The sequence below is a fragment of the Conger conger genome, chromosome 14 (genome assembly GCF_963514075.1).
Source record: "Conger conger chromosome 14, fConCon1.1, whole genome shotgun sequence".
Taxonomy (NCBI): domain Eukaryota; kingdom Metazoa; phylum Chordata; class Actinopteri; order Anguilliformes; family Congridae; genus Conger; species Conger conger.
Genome location: NC_083773.1, coordinates 6,661,333 through 6,666,465, shown reverse-complemented (window position 1 = coordinate 6,666,465; position 5,133 = coordinate 6,661,333).

Genomic DNA, 5,133 nt, shown 5'->3' with positions numbered 1-5,133 from the left:
CTTCTATGACAACCACATAGTGCTGCTCTTGCATCATTGTTTTCAGGGAAAGGCTGTAACTTCCAGTGCAGGTGTGCATTATTCCTGATGTCAGCTTCTGTAACCTGTTTTTCGGCATTGTGGACAGCAGTTCCCTGAAATGTGATGAAGCACAGCGTGAATTCCTGTAAGTGCTCGCCCAAGCGTGAACAAAAATACCTGCAGAATGCCCGCGGTTACCTGTTGACCAGCGCTCTCTCTCTCTCTCTCTCTCTCTCTTTCTCTATCGCTCTCTCTCTCTCTTCATGCTAAGGTGACAAGATAAGACCCAAACACCATCATATATTATATGGAGATCACCGACATCTTGTGAACTTCCTCATTGGGGATCATAGGCGTAACTGCAGTACAAATCAGGACGCTGAGGTTACAATTCATTCATCTCTGTTGATTAGCTTTAATTCCTGGTAAAGGATAATTTCATAATAAAAAGTTAAAATGAACCCCCGGACAAATGTGAACTCCCTGCTGATGAGTCAGATACTATCTGTGAGCACTTTGGACCGGAGGAGCTGTATGTCTCGAGATGGACAGAGGAAGTCGTAATGAATAACTCGGCCCATGAATACAATTAAGAATTCCAAATGAGGAGAAAATGACCAAAATAAAATAATAAGGATTCTGGGTGCGGTAGGTTACCCCCAGGTCCTCTGGATAGCTTGACATTTTCACAGTCATTACATCGCTTTTATGGCCTTTAGCAGATCCTCTTACCCAGAATGCCTTACAAACAGTCCATGCACACGGCTGGATACTTTGTGGTATAATAATGTAATAAAAAAATAATAAAAAAAGATATTTTGCAATTTAATAAGTCGTCCTTCCTCCTGATTTACCCCCCTAGCTGCTCTACGTGCATGTTTTGTTATTTATGGATTTGATGCTTTTCACTTGTTGAGGAACTTAAGCAGGTAGTTGCTCATTCAGTAAATGAATAAATAAACAGAACAAAAATAAAGGAGGGGAAAGATGTACTGTAGGTTCAAGTACAACAGCAGTACCCCAGTGAGATTCAAAGCCAGGGCGTTTCAGTCAGGGCGTCATGACAATGAGTTCAGTGTTCTTCAGTGGCCTTCCCAGTCACCGGACCTGAATCCAATAGAACACCTTTGGGATGTGGTAGAACGGGAGATTCGCAGCATGAATGTGCATCTGACAAATCGGCAGAAATTGCATGACGCAATCATGTCAACATGGAAGAGAATCTCAAAGGAATGTTTTCAACATCTTGTGGAATCCATGAAGCGAAGAATTGAGGCTGTTCTGAGAGCAAAGTATGAGTATAGTGTTCCTAATAAAGTGCTCAGTGAGTGTATATTCCCTGATGAAGAAACATTCCAACTAAGACTGGGATTCTAAGCTGGTTTAAGATGGCTTAAGATGTGACACTTTTACAAGCACATTTATTTTTGACTTCCTTTCCTTTTGAATTGGAATAAAGACGGTCACTGATGTACCAATGACATTCATTGCTGTATAAGCCATAGTCAATAGGGCCCTTAGACGAACATCTGCAACCTCTGTAAATAGACTCCATCCATTTTGGATGATGATGTGATGATGTGATGATGTGATGATTATAGGGCGGCATGGATGGTGCAGTGGGTAGCCGGGGCCTCTCTGTGCAGAGTTTGCATGTTCTCCCCGTGTCTGCGTGGGTTTCCTCCGGGTACTCCGGTTTCCTCCCACAGTCCAAAGACATTGCAGGTTAGGCCGATCGGAGAGTCTAAATTGCCTGTCCATGGTGTATTCCTGCCTTTCGCCCAATGTACACTGGGATAGGCTCCAGCCCCCCTGCGACCCTGCTCAGGATAAGCGGGTTAAGATAATGGATGGATGGAAGGATGTGATGATTATTCCAGTCCATTGTTACCCTTCATTTCCATATATCAGGAAAACCCGACATCAACTGTTGATTAGAGGAGTGGACATCTACTTCCACATAATCTGATTAATTACTGCAGCGCAATGATGGTTATCTCTTAATTGCAATTACAGCGCTTTTTTCAGCCTGGAGAGATAGGCTAATTCACCAAAGCACATCCCAGTGCCTGCCTTTAACCCCAAACAACCTGGAGTGGCCAATACTGATTGGTGGCCTGTCATGCTACAGAAGGCAGTAGCCAATCATATTATGATCAGTAACCCTGCTGTCCAATCACTGTACACATTTTACCCTGGCTTTGAAGACAGCACTGACTGTAATCATGAGGAAGGGAGGGGGAGAGAGAAAGAGAGACAGAGAGAGAGAGAGGAAGAGAGAGGAGGGGGAGAGAGATAACAGCAGCTGGTAAACTGCTGTGATATTTTTGTGGTTGAGGTAATGGTATGGCAACTGGGCCTGTAAACAAGGCATACGGCACATCTGACTGCTGTCGTCTTGACGCTTCGACATATTAAATTCTGGAGGTAAAGAAGGACCAGATTCCCCAAAACTAACATAGTTATAGAGTCATAGTAGTTTTTTTTAACTGGGCTTAAGTTGAGCTGAATGAAGTTACATAAGAACACTTAAAAAAAAAAGAAGAAAAAGAAGTAATCACACCAGATGACTTTAATGAGAGAACTACACCTGGTCTTGTCGATAAGAGCAAGCGTGAAATGGCTTGAAATATATCAAGGAGTATAATACAAATGATGTACTGGATTCACTAGGTACAAGTAATTACTGTATAACTCACAAAGTTAATATTCCGTCATGTGGCAATCTATAATGTACACACAGCACCTTGCTGATCAGTGTTGCGGGAAGGATGACGCAGATTAATTTTAACATGCGCACATTCACGCTGCCACCGTGGTTTATGTTCCTATAATGCTCTGTTAGACGGCTAATAAAAATATTTTAGCTGACATCGTCCTGCGCATTGGAGATCCTAAATCAGCGATCATGCACGATCAGCTCGCAGGCGGGCATAAGAGGATGACACGGCCCCGGTGAAAAAGAGTAAGTGCCTGCCCCACTGCGCTAACAGCGCTAACAGCTAACGGTGCGTTCTGCTCTCATGGGTCTCAGACTCCGCGAGTCTCAGTCCTAATTTAGACTCAGAGCGAGTCTCAGTCCTAATTTAGACTCAATGAGAGTCTCAGTCCTGAGGCCTAATTCAGACTCAGAGCGAGTCTCAGTCCTGAGGCCTAATTTAGACTCAGAGCGAGTCTCAGTCCTAATTTAGACTCAATGTGAGTCTCAGTCATAATTTAGACTCAATGTGAGTCTCAATCCTGAGGCCTAATTCAGGCTCAATGCCTTTCTGGCAGCCAAAAATCGCGAGGGGAAGGAAATTTAGATATTTATGGGCAGATGCTCGCCTTTTTTCCCCCTATTCCCGTAATGGATTGGGGGAGACTGGGGCCGGAGATTGCTTTTTTTAATGCATCCACTGACAACACTGCCAAACTCTATCGATGGAAGATTGAGCATTGTCTTCTTAAACAAAGCAAGAAGAGTTATTACTGTGCTAGTGTGATTGCAGCTTTGAGGCTGCGCTCCCATTGGCTAGTTTCGGCTACACGCTTGCTGGGACAAGAACAGCGACACAGTTGCACTGTTTTGCATCATTACCGGCTGTAATAATGTACCTCAGTGTACATCCACTTATGAATGACAGGACTCAACATTGCAACATGGCAAGAAATTTACTTAAGATTTTGTACACTGTATGATATTTATAAAGTGCTGTTGTGAATATCTTTTCAATAACACAACTTTCCTAGAAATTTTGTGCAACATGAAATGATTTATTATTAAAGTATTATTGCCATTAAAATAAACTGTGCATGTCACAAATGAAAAATGTACTGTACATTGATTTTTATGCCACAGTAAAATAATTTTCTGTCTTCTCTCAGCTTATGTTGATAATTTGTGACGCAAGGGGCCAGTTTCACGGACACAGATTGAGTTTTGTATGGAGAATCTCAATTAAAAATGTAATTTAGTCATCTGTGAAACTGGCCCAAGACGTTGTATAATAAACATACACAGGAAATTATAAAACGACACTGAATTAAGAAAGAGAAAGGCCTTCCCATGCGACTTGCTCTACAGGGTGAACCTGTCTTCCGTGTACAATTCCACAGCAAAGAGATTTATAGGTGAACTGCATTGCATATGCTTCTGAATGTCTTGACTGTATATGGCAAATGGGGGCATTTGTACAATGCCCATAAAACTGCTAATGCAATTACTCTAATGTCACTGTGCAGTATGAACAACTGTCATCTTACAGTAGTAGTTGTTATAGTTTGCTGGACAATTATGTTAATGGTTTACACATGGCATGCATGGTAATTTGTCTGTGTGTGTGTGTGTGTGTGTGTGTGTGTGTGTGTGTTTGTGCGTGTGTATTATTTACTTGTTGTCATGAGAACTGGCTCAGCTGACCAGATAGAGGACCTCACAAGAGAAGTTATAGTGACGTTAGACACACTAGAGAATTGTATTTTTCACTTTTTAAATTAGTTTTTCCCAGCTTTTTCGTTCAGTGAGGCCAATTTAACGGAAATAAATACGCTGTGCTCTGGGTTACCCTGCTTAGAGGCTTATCCTTCCGCACCACATCACCCTGAATTACAGTGCTGCTCACAGAAAAGACCATCAGTGTTTCACATGTGCCACAGGGACCTTCCAACGAGGCCGGTTTTTCGGGTAATATTAATCCTGTATCTAACCAGGGGAGGTCCATTGAGAACATGCTCTCTTTTTCATGGACACCCTGGGAGAAATGGCAGACAGAACAGCTGCAGGTGGGGCAGGAGAGGGATGGAACAGGGGTAAAGCCCCGGGAGCAGTTTTTGGGTTAATGGCCTTGCTCTAAGGCCCAACGGCAAAGTTTTTCCTTTGTCATTTAGGGACCTGACTTCATCTCTCCAGATGCAGGTCAGCATCCCTATATGCCGACCGGGAACAGCAACTTCATCATTGTCAGTCGAAAACCATACGACTAGGCTACCATACTGCCTGTAAGGTAACAATATTCATGTTTCCAAATCAAAATATACAGTACTGAATTAATTAACATCATAAGTTACCATTCATTAACTGGAGTTGGTTGCTCAGGCAAAGGTACCCAAACTAAACTGTAAAACAGCCTT